The following is a 16,522-nucleotide window of genomic DNA, read 5'->3' as shown; positions in this document are numbered from 1 at the left end:
TACCCAACCCGAGCTAGGCAAATGCCTTATGTGAGCCAGCTGGCCTGCCCTACTCGCCCTCCTTTAGCCCCCACTGAAAATGATGCAAGCATGCAGCGAGACCCACACTACCTTTCTCCAGGGCTGAGGCCACATGCATGTTCTCTAATGGGCCAGAGTTCGGATTTTCCGGTTTGCAGGCCACACGGTCTGTGTCGGGACTACTCAATTCTGCCCTTGCAGCGTGAAAGCAGCCGTAGGCAGTAAGTAAACGGGGATGTGGCTGTGTTCCAATCAAACTATAAAAATAGGCTGTGAGCCAGATTTGGGCCTCATGTGATAGTCTGCCCACCCCTCCTCTAGTGGAATGAAAATACCTGTCTGACATTCTTATTATCTCCTTATCTCTACAGAGCTTGAATGTCATACAGAATTGAGAGCAAAGAACAAGAATTCCCAGACCTGCTCACCTCTGCAGCCTCCTCTGTTGTAGAAAAAGTATAATTGAGCTCTTACTATGTATATCAAATCTTGTTTTGATAAGAGAAAACATTTCTGAGAATGAAAATCTAAAAATTGATGGAACAGTCCATTATAAAAGCCAGCTGCCTTTTAAATAAGTTATTACAGTGCGTTGCCAGGGTGAGCCCATGTTGACCTGAGAAGATTAGCACATCCATCAAAGGTTGGTGAAAAGATTTCGTATTGACATGTTTCTCCCTAAGAACACTTTGGTCTGTGTTTCAGCCCGTGCCCTGAGACAAATGCATTCTTTTCACCAGCCCCAGGTGCTTATTTTTCCAAGCGCTCGTTTTATGACTCAAGTTGCAGTTTGTGCCTGGGTATTACAGACAAAAATCAGAATTAACTTCCCCTGAGGTGACACATAACTAAAATTTCAAGTCTTTAGTATTTTTTTAATTTTAAGCCCATGCGCCTAAATAGAAAATAAATGTGACTCAGACAAATACAAACCAAAGCCTGTCATTGCAGCAGGTTCTTAGCTCTTTGAGAGAGAAATGTTTCTCTTTACAAAAGACTCTCATCCCTTCCCCCAAAGAAACCAGCATGCCTGTCCCACCCCTGCTGGCTTTGTGACCACAGGCGAGTCCTTTTCACCTCTCGGTGCTTCCTGTTCCTGGCTCCTGAAGCAGGTCTTAATGATTCCTCCTCATGGGGTCTTCGTGAGGAACGCATTGAGTGAGTGCCTGTAAAACACACAGTGCTGGCCACACGTAAATACTCAATAACATTATGTTGGTACTTGTTACTTCCCTGTCTTTAAAAATTGTGAAAGAGTGCCAGTGGAAGTCCTGAAGATAGAACTCCTTCCAAACATGGGGAATGGTTTCCCTGTCAACTCTGAATGTGTTGGCTTCTTGACACCTTGTTCCCACCTGTCCTCTCCAGGTGTCTCCTGGATAATTTGTGATAGGAGGAACCCATGACTTGTCCATTTGTTCAGCAAATATTTGAGTCCTTTCCATTCCAGTTAACTAAACCATGGTCTCCCTCCTCGGGGAACTTGCTCTCTAGGAGCGGGGCAGACAGGTGTGCGGCGATAATTATTGCAATGTGTGCACTCCCGGAGGCCCGTGTGGGAGGCACGAGAGCCTGGGAGAGAGATGAGGGCAGGGCTTCTCAGCCTCAGCACTAGTGACATTTGGAGTCAGATCATTCTTTGTTCTCAAAAACTACATACTATGGATGCATATATATGTACTAAAATCAAGAAACTTGCATGGAAATAATTCACACACACCAGCTTCAGAATAATGAAGTTAGTTCTGAGCAGGGAGAGCATTAGAGTGCCGTTCAAAAGGGACTTTTATGTCTCTCTAATGTTTAGTTTCTTTATAAGAGAAAAGCTAATTTCTTTAGCAATCACTGAAAGTGAACTTGAAGTTGGTCAATTTCTCTGTGCTTCAGTTTCCTCATCTGCAAAATGGGGATAATATTCCTTCACCACTTTTCTGAAATCCCCAAAGCTCTGGAAACTGGAAGTTGTGTTGTGTTTGTTTTTTAAAAGTAATTTATTTGGCAGCCAAATCCCACTTGACTGTAAAGATTTGGACAAAACCTGACCTGAACGGAATTGAGGATATTTATGGTCTTTACTTATCCCACTTAGAATTTTCTTCCATTTTACTGCACAACTGTCTTTGATGACAGGCTGCTGCCCCAGCCCATTGGGACAAGTTCTATAATAGCTGTTTTACTTTTCAAAAGTACAACGATGTCTAAACTCCTAAACTCCCCGCTTTTAGCCGCTTCGCCCTGCTCAACTCGGCATCTACACCATATTCACAATATCTGTAAAGCACAGTGTCTCCAGAGCACAGCAAAGAATCCAGAGCTGTTTACGCCCTCAGCGAGACTCCAGTGTATTCCATGCTGGAGCATGGGGTTAGGTTCTAGTCCTAGCTCTGCTTGAGAATGTATGACTCTGGATTATGCATTTACACTCTGTCTGAATTTTAGAACTGAGGCTATAGCGGCAAGAAGAAGAGGGAACACACGAGATATTGAGGAAATAGATACTCCGTGGCTTGGCGATCTGGAGCAGGTGAGGAAAAGTCTAGGACGGCTCGGGTTTCTCTCTTGGATGGTGGTTCTAGTCATTAAGGTAAAGAAAACAATGAGAAACAGGTTTGGGAAGAAGCTTAATTAATTCCGTTTGGGACACAGTGAGTTTGAAGAGCTCACAGGACATCCAGTGACATCCTGTCAGTCACTGGATGCTTGAGTTTGGAACCAGCGGAGAGGGTCTGCATCAAAAATACAGACTTGTGAGTCCTCAGCCTTAGGAAAATGGAAAGGGGGACCATGTATAGGCTGGGAGGAATGGACTAATGACAGTGGGGCCCTAAAGAACAATGACTGTAAAACATAGGTAAAGAGGAGTCTGAAGGGAACTGAGAAGAAATGGCAAAGACAGAGAGGAGGAAAACCAGGAGCTAGAGGTGTCTTAAGAGGGAAAATTATAAGTGGACAGCCAGACAATATGGCTTCCACTGTGATGCATTAGGAAGTTGACTTCACCACCAATGAAGTATTTTTCCAAATATGTATATTAATAGGTATAGATATGTATTGAGATATATGTATATCTTAAATATATTGCAAATATTTTTGCAAATATATATATACACCAAAACAGAATCTAATCAAGACTCTACATTTAATTACCAATTTACAGGAAGTTTAAGGAATAGACTAACGTGTTAAAAGACTGTGAAAATACAATCAGCTAGGGGCCGGCCTGGTGGTGCAGCGGCTAAGTGCGCACGTTCCGCTTTGGCGGCCGGGGTTCGCCAGTTCGGATCCCGGGTGCGACATGGCACCGCTTGGCAAGCCACGCTGTGGTAGGCATCCCACATAGAAAGTAGAGGAAGATGGGCATGGATGTTAGCTCAGGGCCAGTCTTCCTCAGCAAAAAGAGGAGGATTGGCAGCAGATGTTAGCTCGGGGCTAATCTTCCTCAAAAAGAAAAAAATACAATCAGCCAAATCCAGAATGTGGGAAATTTGATAGGATAGAAGAACTCAGTTTCTTCAACAAATGGACTTTTAAAAGGTGTGTGTTGGAGAAGGGGAGATGGCAGTGAGGAGGGACCGTTATGAGACGTGATGTGTAAACTTTGTATGCATCCTAATTTGAACAAATTAATTATTAAAATTTGGGGGGAATTTGAATATGGAACAAGTGTTAGAGGATATTAAAGAATTATTAATTTTGTTAGGTGTAATAATTGTTTTGTGGTTATGTTTTTTTAAAAAGCTCTTATCTGTTAATGACAGTGAATTCTTTCCTGTTGAACTCGTGATGTCTGGGATTTCTTTTAAAGTATTCCAGTGGCAGAGCATGGGAGAGGTGACAGTTAAAACAAGATCAGCAAAATGTTGAGAATTCTTGAAGCTGGGTCATGGAAACATGGCGATTCTTTATGCTCTTTTCTCTAGATTTGTTTATGTTTGAAAATTCCATAGTTAATTTTTAGAAAATGAAGTGGAATTTGAAGGAAAGAGATTAATAGCATTGTCACAGAAAGGTCTGGTAAACTAAGAAGAAAAAAGTAGACTTTGGCCTGACAATCTAGAAACCATTGTAATATAAAGACCTTAAAGCAATTTCAGTAGATAGGTGGGGAAGAAAACCAAATTTTACATCAAAAGCTAATGTACTGAAGGGAAAAAAAAAGGATTGGGGCATGTCAAAGGGACATGGGAATGAATCTGAAAGAACTCCCAGTAGGGGCCAGCCCAGTGGTGCAGCGGTTAAGTGCGCATGTTCCCCTTCACTGGCCTGGGGTTCGCCGGTTCAGATCCCGGGTGCGACATGGCACCGCTTGGCAAGCCATGCTGTGGCAGGTGTCCCACATAGAAAGTAGAGGAAGATGGGCACAGATGTTAGCTCAGGGCCAGTCTTCCTCAACAAAAAGAGGAGGATTGGCAGCAGTTAGCTCAGGGCTAATCTTCCTCCAAAAAAAAAGAACTTCCAGTAGCCAAACTGGAACAATTTGAGCAACAAAATCTATAACATAGAACTGGATTGTGATGCAAAGTATAAAAGAAATACACACGAGTCCATACTGATAAAGGGGCAGAAGAAGAAATGGGAAGAAGAGACAAGTCTTCCTTACAGAAGAATTCTAAATAAGGTCTATAGATCCTGGCTCCTCTAGGAGGTGGACCTTACTCTCCCTCCCCCATTGAGTAGGGGCTAACCTAGTGACTCACTTCCAAAGAGCCGAGTATAGAAAGGGAAAAAGAACAGCTTTCAGTGGAGAAACCTGGCAGACACCCATTACCCAAGAGCTCCAGGCTAACATCCCCAGGGATAAGCTCTGTGCATACCATGTGCTACCTGATGTGATGAGAAGGCCACTTCACCTCTACGGTGGTCCCAAACCCATAACCCCAGTCTAATCATTACACCACGTAAACCCAAATTGAGAGACAGTCTACAAAATACCTGACCAGTACTCTTCAAAACCCTCAAGGTCATGAAAAGCAAGGTCAGACAGAAACTGTCACAGAGGAAACTAAGGAGACATGACAACTCCTTGCAATGTGGGAATCCTGGATCGGATCCCAGAACAGGAAAAGGATATTAGTGGAACAACTGGTGAAATCCAGATAAACTCTGTAGTTTTTTTTTAATAGGAATGTGCCAATGTTAATTTCTTAGTTTTACTAATGTGCCATAATATGTAAAGTGTTAACAATACAGGAAGCTAGGTGAAGGTATATAGGAACTCTGTGCGATCTTTACAACTTTTCTATAAATCTAACAATTCCAAAATAAAAAGTTTTAAAATAAAAGCAGAAATTTAAGATTGATTTTTGCTAATTGTATGTATATCAGTTATTCTTGCTCCACCTTTCAAAGGGGGAAGATATATTTTTACTTTTCAAAGGAAAGAATTTACAAAGCCTTTTCTCTTTTGAGTGCTGTGGAATGTGACATCTCGGACACCAGAGAGACAAGACTGAAGAGAGAGTGAAGGAAGGATCCGGCCTTTGTTAGGTACTTATGTGAATAGTGCTGGACAATTTACACACATTACCTGCCTTGTTTCTCCCAACAACCTGATGAAGCATGAGCCCCAATTTTCTGATGAGCAAATTGATTCAAAGTAAGAAGTGACATGCCTGATGGCTGGGGGTTGGGTGGAAATGGGAAGTGACTGCTAATGGGTGCAGGGTTTCCTTTCGAAGTAATGGAAATGTTTGGGAACTAGATAGAGGTGGTGGTTACACCTCACTGTGTGCTCAATGCCACTGAATTGTTCACTTTTAAATGGCTTCCTAACTGCCTTTGCCCTCCTACAATCCATTCTCAACACAGCTCCTACAGAGGTGCTTCTAAAACATAAGCCAGCTCACATCACTTCTCTGCTCCCATCTCATTTACAATAACAGCTCAAGTCCTTACAGTGTCCTTTAAGGCATGGCAAGATCTGGTCCCCTGTTATCTTTCTGACATTGGTTCACTTTCGTTGCCCACTCTCTCATTTCTCTCCAGCCCCACTGATCTCCTAACTCTTTTTCAGACCTTACTTCTCAGAGTGTGGTCCCTGGACCAGCAGCAACAGCATCAACTGGGAACTCATTAGAAATGCTGTGTCTTGGGGCCGGCCCCGTGGCCGAGTGGTTAAGTTCGCGCGCTCTGTTACGGCGGCCCAGGGTTTCTCTGGTTCAGATCCTGGGTGCGGACATGGCACCACTCATCAGGCCACGTTGAGGTGGTGTCCCACATACTACAGCTAGAAGGACCCACAACTAAAATATACAACTATATAATGGGGGGATTTGGGGAGAAAAAAGCAGAAAGAAAAAAAAAGAAGATTGGCAACAGTTGTTAGCTCAGGTGTCAATCTTTTAAAAAAAGATTAAAAAAAATGCTGTGTCTCAAGTTCCACCCCACACCTACTGAATCAGAATCTGCATTTTAACAATTTCACATTTTAACCCCAGGGTGTTCCTCTACACATCAATTTGGGAAGCTGCGATCCAAAACAGCCTGGCACACTCCTGCCCCCAGGATTTTGCCTTCATCATTTCTCTACCCAGACAGCTTTCCCTCTAAGTATCCACATAAATCACTCTCTCCCTCCTTTGTTCATATGTCACCTTCTCAATGTCCTATTTAAAATTGCAACCCCTCTACCAGGATGGCACTCCTTAACACCCCTCTTGTCTTTATTTCCTCCTCTTGTCTTTATTATCACCACCTGAAAATGGTGGCCTCTGGGGAGGAGAATCAGCTGCAGAATGATGGGTTATGGGACTACTTTTTTGAGTCTAAGTCTTGCAAAGTTATTTGACTTTTAAATTATGTGCATGTGTACCTTCCATTTGTTTGTTGAGATTTAAAACTGGCGGAGAGTCTGGTTCCACACATAAGGAGCTTGGGAGTCGCCACTCTATCCTAACAAGTAAAAAGCATTTGAACAAACTGAAAATCAACCAGTCTTCTAGGATCCATGAGAGAGGGGAGGACACAGAGCAAACCACTTCCCCCAAGATTGGAGAGACAGGTGAATACAAGGAGCCGTGGCTTACCAGAGCAGAGACTCTCCATGGAAGCCTCTGTGGGAACCAGTGCCAAGCAGGAAAACCTGAGCTGTGACTGAGGAAGTGCTGGAGGCTCAGTGTGGACAACTCTGAGAGTGAAAACTCCAAGGGTCTCGGTCATAGGGAGGCCCCCAAAGTATTGTGAGATTTATCTCCAAGAGCTTGACTAGATTCCCGCAGTAAATACTGAAGAACAATCCCCTCAGGTTTCCAGCAGGCGGAGAGGAAAAGGAACCATTTTGAAATAAGCCAGAGCACTCTGTTTTTAACAAGGCCTGTCCTCAGGGGAAACCAGTTAACCAGAGACTAACTGGCCTGGGGGTGGGAAATCCCCAACCCCAGCCATCTTGTGCCACCTAAGCGGGGAGAAAAAACTGAGAAGCACTTGTGAAGTTCGCAGTCCAGAGGCACAGGCTCACCTAAAGACAGAGAGCTAATCACAGGACTATAGAACGCTTCCTCTCCCTCCACTCCTCACCACCACATTACTCAAGACTATTTGTATCAGTTCCCTTTAGCCCGTACATGATGTCTGGCTATGAAGAAAAAATTACAAGGCATACCAAAAGGCAAAAAACACAATTTGAAGAGACAGAGCAGCCATCAGAATCAGACGAATCAGGAAGGTTGGAATTATCAGACTGGGAATTTAAAACAACTATGCTTGATATGCTAAGGGCTTTAATGGAAAAAGTAAACAGCATGCAAGAACAGATGGGCAATATGAGCAGAGAGATGGAACTCCTCAAAAGAACCAAAAAGAAATGCTAGAGATCAAAAACACTGTAAGAGAAATGAAGAATGCCTTTATGGGCTTATTAGCAGACTGGACACCTGAGGAAAAACATCTCCGAGCTAGAGGCTATATCAATAGAATCCTCCAACACCAAAAAGCAAGGAGAACAAAGACTGAAAAAAACTGAAACAGAATATCCAAGGACTGTGGGACAACTACAGCAGGTGTAACTTACACATAATGAGAATATCACAAGGAAAAAGAGAAAGGAACAAAAGAAATGTTTGAAACAATAATGACTGAGAATTTCCCCCAAATTAATGTCAGACATCAAACCACCAGATCCAGGAAGCTCAGAGAACACCAAGCAGGATAAATGCCAAAAAAAACTACACCTAGGCATATCATTTTCAAATTACAGAAAATCAAAAATAAGAAATCCTGAAAGAAGCCAGAGGACAAAACACCTTACCTATGGAGGAACAAATTCTTCTCAGAAACCATGCAAGCAAGAAGAGGGTGGAGTGAAATATTTAAAGCATTGAGAGAAAAACCCCGCCAACTTAAATTCTGTACTTGGCGAATTTATCCTCCAAACAGGAAGGAGAAATAAACTTTCTCAGACAAACAAAAATTGAGGGAATTTGTTGCCAATAGACTTGCTTTGCAAGGAATGTTAACAGACGTTCTTTAGAGAGAAGGAAAATAATGTAGGTCAGAAACCCAGATCTACATGAATAAAGGAAGAGCATCGGAGACGGAATCAGTGAAGGTAAAATAATTTTCTTTATTTTTAAAATAGGGTAAAATAATTACCTTATTTTTCTTATTCTTTTTGTTTCTCACTTCAAACTTTAGTTATTTTCGTGCAATTTCATTGTTCAAGGTAGTATGGATGTGTTAAGTGGAACAGGAACAGCTTCTATCTTATGTAATTTTGTCAAATTTAAACATGACTCTTTGGCCACTTTTTCTAAAAAATATTTTCTTTACATATCTTGATAAGATTTTTTCTCCCGGAACCTTTGTTTAAACCTTCAAGTAGTTTGGAAACATTCGCCTATTTGCTCATTCCTCTGGGCACAGCCTTTCAGAGCATTTATCCCACCTGAACCAAAACTCTCCGTTCTCCCAGCTGGTGGTAGGGCTGCTCGATGGAGGTGATCTCAGAGAAACGAGGAGCAAGCAAGCTTTGTAAAGGACTGCTAATTCTCTTCATTAGTATGCTGCGATCCACTCCAGCTTCTGCAAAGTCAGACATGCAAGACAAGTACTTGGCAAAAAAAGCAGGACTCTAACTAGTGTAAAAATAGATTTTAAATAAAATAGGATCTCTATAGGAAAGAGAATTACATTATGCTTTACATTCCCACTCTTGCTTTAAGATATCTATATATATAAGCCCAAGGGGGACTTATGAAGTTGATCTGCCCTGAGCAAAAATTGAGACTATCCGAGTACATTTTTTTGCCAAGTTACAGTTAAGATTCTTTGGGAAATGCTGCAGTACATCCCACAAAAATGGATGGTGGTTAGCAATACCGTTCGCGTGTTAACAAGTAACATGCACGAGATTTAGGTCAAAGGGGATGAGGCCTAATCCTCGGCTAAAAAACAATTCTGAGATGTGATCATTTGAAAACTTTGGCTAACCATAAAGCAGAAAACAAAACCCATTGTTTAATAGTATGTCTTGTTAACCTATCCAGCTACCTCTTTTAGAAGCTAAATTCCAAAACAAGTCTTACTTTAATTTTTCTATTTTTTTAATTTTTAAAAATGTTTTATTGAGACATGATTGACATATATTAGTTTTAGATATACAACATAATGATTTAATATGTATGTATATATGTTGTGAAGTGATCACCACGGTAAGTCTAGTTAACATCCATCACCACACACAGTTACAAATTTTTTTTTCCCGTGATGAGAACTTTTAAAGATCTACTCTCTTAGCATCTTTTTTGTTTTTGATGAGGAAGATTGGCCCTGAGCTAACATCTGTTACCAATCCTCTTTCTGCTTGAGGAAGATTGTCCCTGAGCTAACATCCTTGCTAGTCTTCCTCTATTTTGTATGTGGGATGCTGCCACAGCACGGCTGGATGAGCGGTATGTAGGTCCACACGTGGGATCTGAACCTGCGAACCCTGGGCCACCAAAGCAGAATGTGCGAACTTAGTCACTATGCCACTGGGCAGGCCCCAGCATCTTTCAAATATACAATATATTATTATTGACTGTAGTCACCATGCTGTTCATTATATCCCCAGGACTTACTTCTCTGATAACTGGAAGTTTATATCTTTTGACCACCTTCACCCATTTTCCCGACACTCTCCCCTTGTCTCTGGCAACCACCAATCTGTTCTCTGTATCTATGAGTTTGGGTTTTGGGTTTTTTAAGATCCCACATATAAGTGAGCTCATACAGTATTTGTCTCTCTGTCTCACTTATTTCATTTAGCATAATGCCCTCAAGTTGCACCATGTTGTCACAAATTGCAAGATTTCCTTCTTTTTAAAGGCTGAATAATATTCTATTGTGTGAATATGTGTGTGTGTGTATACACACCACATTTTCTTTATCCATTCATCTGTCAGTGTACACTTAGGTTGTTGCCATTTCTTGGCTGTTGTAAATAATGATGTAATGAACATGGGGGTGCAGATATCTTTTTGAGATAACGATTTCATCTCCTTTGGATATGTACCCAGAAGTGGGATTGCGGGATCATGTGGTAGTTCTGTTTTTAATTTTCTGAGAAACCTCCATACTGTTTTCCATGGTGGCTGTACCAATTTACATTCCCACCAACAGTGTACAGGGGTTCTTTTCTCCACATCCTTACCAACACTTGTAATCTCTTGTGTTTTTGATAAAAGCCATTCAGACAGATGTGAGATGACATCTCTTTGCGTTTTGATTTGCATTTCCCTGATGATTAGAGATGTTGGGCATCTTTTCATGTACCTGTTGGCCATTTGTATGTCTTCTTTGGAAAAATGGCTATTCAAATCTGCCCATTTTTTTAATCAGATTATTATTATTACTTTGTTTGCTATTGAGTCGTATGGGTTCCTTATATATTTTGGATATTAACCCCTTATCAGATAGATGGTTTGCAAACATTTTCTCCCATTCCATAGGTTGACTTTTCATTTTGTTGATTGTTTCTTTTGCTGTGCAGAGCTTTTTAGTTTGATGTGGTCGCACTTGTTGATTTTTGCTTTCATTGCCTGTGCTTTTGGTGTTAAATCCAAAAAATCATCTCTAAGACCAATGTCAGGGAGCTGATGCTCTATGTTTTCTTCTAGGAGTTTTATGCTTTCAGGTCTTACATCCAAACCTTTAATCCATTTTGAGTTGATTTTTGTGTATTGTGTAAGATTATTTTACTTTTTTCTTTTTCTTTTTCTTAATTGATCTAACAGATAAAAGTTTGTTCAAAATAATAATAGCAACACTGTATTCAATTATGTATGCTTGTGTATATATCTTATGTGTATGTACATATATACATATATATGCTTATGTATGCTTACCTATAAGCAAAATAAATGACAGCGATGGTACAAGGGCTTGGTTGGAGGAATTAGGATTATTATAAGGTCCTCACACTACCCGTGAAGTCATGTAATGTTATTTGAAAATGGACTTGGATTAGTTGTAAATCTATATTGCAAACTCTAGGACAACCACTACAAGTTGTAAAAAAAGAAATATAACTGGTATACTAAGAAAGGAGAGAAAAATGGAATCATGTAAAATGCACAAAGGGTAGAAAAAGTAGAAGATAAAAATAGGAACAAAGAACAGTAAGAAAAAAAGAGAGACAAATTTCTAATATTGGAAATGAAAGATAGGACATTACTACAGATCCTATATAAATTAAAAGGATAAAAGGAATACTACCAACAACTCTGTGACCATAAATTTGCTAATCTATATGAAATCAACCAATTCTTTGAAAGACATAATCTGCCAAAACTCACACAAGAAGAAATAGATGATCTGAATAGGTCTATATCTATTAAAGAAATTGAATCAATAATTAATAACCTTCCATAACAGAAAGCATCAGGTCCAGATGGGTTCACTGGTCAACTCTATCAAACGTTTAAGGAAGAAATTATACAAGTCTTTACCATCTCTTTTAGAGGATAGAAGCAGAGAGAATACTTCCTAACTCATTCTATGAGGCCAGGATTCTCCTAACACCAAAACCAAAGACATTACAAGAAAAGAAAACTAAAGACCAATATCTCTCATGAACATAAATGCAAAAATCCTCAACAAAGAATATAAACAGATGGCAAAAAAGCATATGATAAGATACTCCATATCCATGTCATCAGGGAAATGCAAATTAAAACAATAATGAGATGTCACTACACATATATTAGAGAATGGCCAAAACCTAGAACACCAACAACAACAAATGCTGGGGAGGATGTGGAGCAACAGGAACTCTCATTCATTGCTGGTGGGAATGCAAAATGGTACAACCACTTTGGAACACAGTTTGGTGGTTTTCTTATAAAACTAAACATACTCATCCCATACAATCCAGCAATCACACTCCTTGGTATTTACCCAAAGAAGTTTAAAATTTATATCCACATAAAAACCTGCACATGAATGTTTATAGCAGCTTGTCAAAACTTGGAAGCAGCCAAGATGTCCTTCAGTGGGTGAATGGATAAACTGTGGTACATCCAGACAATGGAATATTATTCAGCACTAAAATGAAATGAGTTATCAAGCCAGGAGAATACATGGAGGGAACTTAAATGCACATTACTAAGTGAAAGAAGCCAATCTGAAAAGCTACGTACTGCGTGATTCCAACAACATGACACTCTGGAAAAGGCAAAACTATGGAGACAATAAAAAGATCAGTGGTTTCTGGGGGTGGGGGCAGATGAATAGAGCACAGAGGATTTTTAGAGCAGTGAAAGTACTCTGTACGACGTTATAGGGATGGATATATGTCATTATAAATTTGTCCAAACCCATGGAATGTACACCACCAAGAGTGAACCCAAAGGTAAACTATGGACTTTGGGTGATTATGATGTGTCAATGTAGGTTCATCCTTGATAAAAAATGTACCATTCTGGTGAGTGATGTTGATAGGGAGGCTATGCATGTGTGGAGGCAGGGGGTAGATGGGAAATCTCTGTAATTTCTCAATCTTACTGTAAATCTAAAACTGCTCTAAAAAAAATAAGGTTTTAAGAAAAAACAGCCAGAGAATGGACCCCAAACTAAGGACACTTGGTTCCAGCAGAAGCTGGAAAAGGGACAATCCCACCACTATGCCACTGCTCTGGCTATAATGAACTCAGGTACTGTGTGTCACGGAAACAAGGAGGAAGAAACAGCCTGGGGGTTTCAGTGAATGTCAACCTTCATGCTTACAAAGCTCTGAGATAAAGAGCTAAGCCAGGTGTGGAATGTCCGTATGCAATGAACTGTAGGAAAAGAAGAAAGGAATGCTCATGGTTGGTTGGATGTCTGAAGGAATGTTTGCCTCATCAGTGCTGTGCACAGATATTTCCAGTCCTTCTTCCAGACAGCGTAGGACTGTACTTGAGAGTTTCCAAGCCACACGACTTGCTTTGGCCAATGAAATGCAAGCAGAAGACTTTAAGAGCCTGTGCATAATTGTTCCTTCTTTTTCCCAGGACCCAGCAATGCCAGCATTTGGATGATGTGAAGCCCTGGATGATGAGCCCCGTCCATGAGTGAGGATGTGGAGGTGTCAGCATCCAGCTACCCACATGGTAGTGTAGTCCCACAAGAGACCCTGTAGTGTGAGTGAGAAATAAACCTTTGCTACTTAAAGCCACTGACATTTTAGCGTTGTTCCCACAGCCCAACCTTGCTTCTCCTGACTGGTGCAGAGAGGGACTACTGAAGTGGGAGATGGGGATTTTGAAAGAGTCAATAGGGATGAGGCTTAGTAAACAGTCACAGCCGTGCCATCTCCTCTATGTGGAAATCATAACTCACATTGATAGGATGCCCACTCTTGCTGAAGGGTTTCAAGTAGCCCACAGATATGCTCTGTTTGGCCAGGATAGTATTTGTTTAAATGTTTAAACCTGCAAGATGGGGTATGTTTGTGATTTATTCCCCTCTTAGCTATCGTCCCCGCTACCCCCTGTTATTTACAACAGCCTCACTTGACTCATGTACTCGTCTGCATAGCCCTGGAGACATTTGGGTTTGCAACCCTTGGTGGTCCATGCATCAAACCCATTGAGAGGAGAGGATAGCCATTATCATTCTCATTTAATAAACAAGAAAACAGAGGCCCTGAGAGGTCAAGGCTCCAACAAAGACAGAGCAAGTCAATGGCAGAGCAGGACCTGGACTTCCCATGGCAGAGCTCCCGATGCCTCTGTGCAGGGCAGGCTGCAGATACACTACCTTGGAGACAGCTGCCTTCTGCCTCTGCAGTCATCCTAGGAGGCTAATCCATTGATTGCGTAGTCTATTGTCTAATCAGCCCACACACAGCCTGAGTTTATCACCAAGCAAATCCCCATTTGTTTTTAACAGGAAAATCACGCCATCCTGAAACGCCTTGAACCAAACTCTGCAGTCTCAACAAACAGCTTGCCTTTTAAATCCACAAGCTACACACAAATCTCTTTGCATCCTTTCAGCCAAGCCATTGCAGCTCTTCTCCTCTTTAACTCTGAACTTTTTTGTGATAAAGATAGCCAAGTAAAGGAAATTAAAGAAACAACTACAACGAAATAGCTCCAGGCTATCCTATGAAGCGCAAAAAGCAGAGTGTGGAAGAGTATGTATGGAATGATCCCATTTGTATAAATAGAAGAAAAAGTAAGAAATATATATTTACATGTATTATGTGTATTTGTATTTTTATATATGCAAAAGTGTCTCTAGGGATAGGCCATGAACATTATGGTTGTATCTGGAGAGCAGACTGGGGGTCAGGAGTTGGGGGAGCACCGTCAGGGCCCTGTGCACTCAGGCCCTGCCAACCCAACCACTCACTGCCCTCTGTGACTTGGCCTGAAGGCTCCCTCTGGCCACAGAGCCTTCTCAGCCCATGCTCTGGACAGGTGGAAGTGCTCGAGAATTAACACCGCCTAGGAGCAACTGTCAATCAATGACTGATGGGAATTGGTGGAGAAATACACCAAGTCCTTTACCTCTTGGGCATGATGATTCTGAGATCGTCAGTGTGTGCTGTAGACTGGCTCCCAGAGTTCCCGGCATCACTCACCTCCAGGTGCCCACAGTGCGGACACACTCCCTTCTGGCTGCCTTCCTCCCCTGTCTCACTTCCCCACTCCCTTACCCTTCCAAATAAATTCCAGACCCATCTCAGGGCTGTTTTCTGGAGGAACAATGCTGTCTAATAGAAATTTCTTCAATGATGGAAATGTTCAATGCACTGTCCAATAGAGTAGCCACTAGCCACATGTGGCATTTACTTTTAAATTACTAAAATGAAATTAAAAATTCAGTTCCTCAGTCACACTGGCCACATTTCAGGTGCTCAACAGCCACACAGACGGCACAGAATGGAACACTTCCACCATCACACGAAGTTCTGTCGGACAGTACTGGTTTGCAGTTGGCATTGGAGGAAATGAATGTAGATTTGTGCCATGTGCATCAAGAAGCAGGCAGATGTTTTTAGAGGGGGAAAGGATGTGATCTCCCCTCTGTGAGGGCCTCTGACATCTATGTGTGGGGTCTGTGTGAAGCGTGACTCTGACTCAAGTATTCTCCTACTCTATTGCCTAAACTGTAACCCTTCCTGTGCTCAGCTAAGGGGCAGGCTGCTGCTGGCCCTCATGGCATCTTTATGCAAATAAGACCAAAGCGCCCCGCTGTCCCTGTGTACGCAGCCCCATGCCAGTGCACACTGGACTTCAGCAGTGCCACCCAGCAGGGCCCACCTACCAGCTCTGCACAAATCTAGGCAATGGGCTAGGCTTTTGAATTGTAAAGCCAGGAAGAGGTTCTTCATTGCTCTACGTTCTACATTGCAACCCTTCCCTTGGTAATGAGTACAGACAGAATGGCAGGGCTTGAATTTGTAAGTTGACAGAAAGGCCAAAGGATAAAAGAAATATCAGGAACAACAATTTAAAAAAACAATAATACTGCAAGTCAAAAATATGGTCTTACCATATTAGTATGAATTTTCAAATAGCTCAGATATTCTACTAAGGGAATTAATGGTTTTCCCACCTGTTTTTTTAATATATGACTGGACAATGACCTGGTTATGTGATTATGCCCATTTAATGACAAATATGGGTCTCTCTAGTCTGTTTAACTGTAGCAATACTACTTACGAGGATGCTGAAATTCATGGCTGCATAGAGTATCTGAATATCGTATGATACCATCTATATGAAATGTCCAGAATAGACAAATCCATAAAGACAGAGAGTAGACTGGTGGTTGCCAGGGGTTGAGGAGACTGAGGGGGGAAAGGGAACGTTAATGAGTATGAGATTTCTGGGTAATGAAAATGTCCAAAAATTGGTTGTGGTGATAGTTGCGCAACTCTGAATATACTAAAAACCATTAAATGGTACATTTTAGATGGGTGAATTGTATGGTATGTGAATTATATCTCAATAAATCTATTACAAAAAATGCTAAGAAATACAAAGAAGGTCTTATCTACAGTGAGAAGGAAATTTTACACTAAACCTCTACAACT

The 16,522-nt window shown here is 41.3% G+C and overlaps 1 long non-coding RNA gene across 1 annotated transcript; it reads left to right on the top strand.

The window, feature by feature from the left end:
- The first annotated feature begins 6,233 nt into the window (after positions 1-6,233).
- On the top strand, positions 6,234-16,278 carry LOC139042737 (uncharacterized). Its single transcript, XR_011499804.1, has 3 exons — positions 6,234-8,566; positions 13,488-13,616; positions 14,368-16,278. It is a non-coding gene; the product is annotated as an uncharacterized lncRNA (long non-coding RNA).
- The last annotated feature ends 244 nt before the right edge of the window (positions 16,279-16,522 follow it).

This window comes from Equus asinus, chromosome X (assembly GCF_041296235.1).
Source record: "Equus asinus isolate D_3611 breed Donkey chromosome X, EquAss-T2T_v2, whole genome shotgun sequence".
Lineage (NCBI taxonomy): Eukaryota > Metazoa > Chordata > Mammalia > Perissodactyla > Equidae > Equus > Equus asinus.
This window is presented reverse-complemented; position numbering and strand designations above follow the sequence as displayed.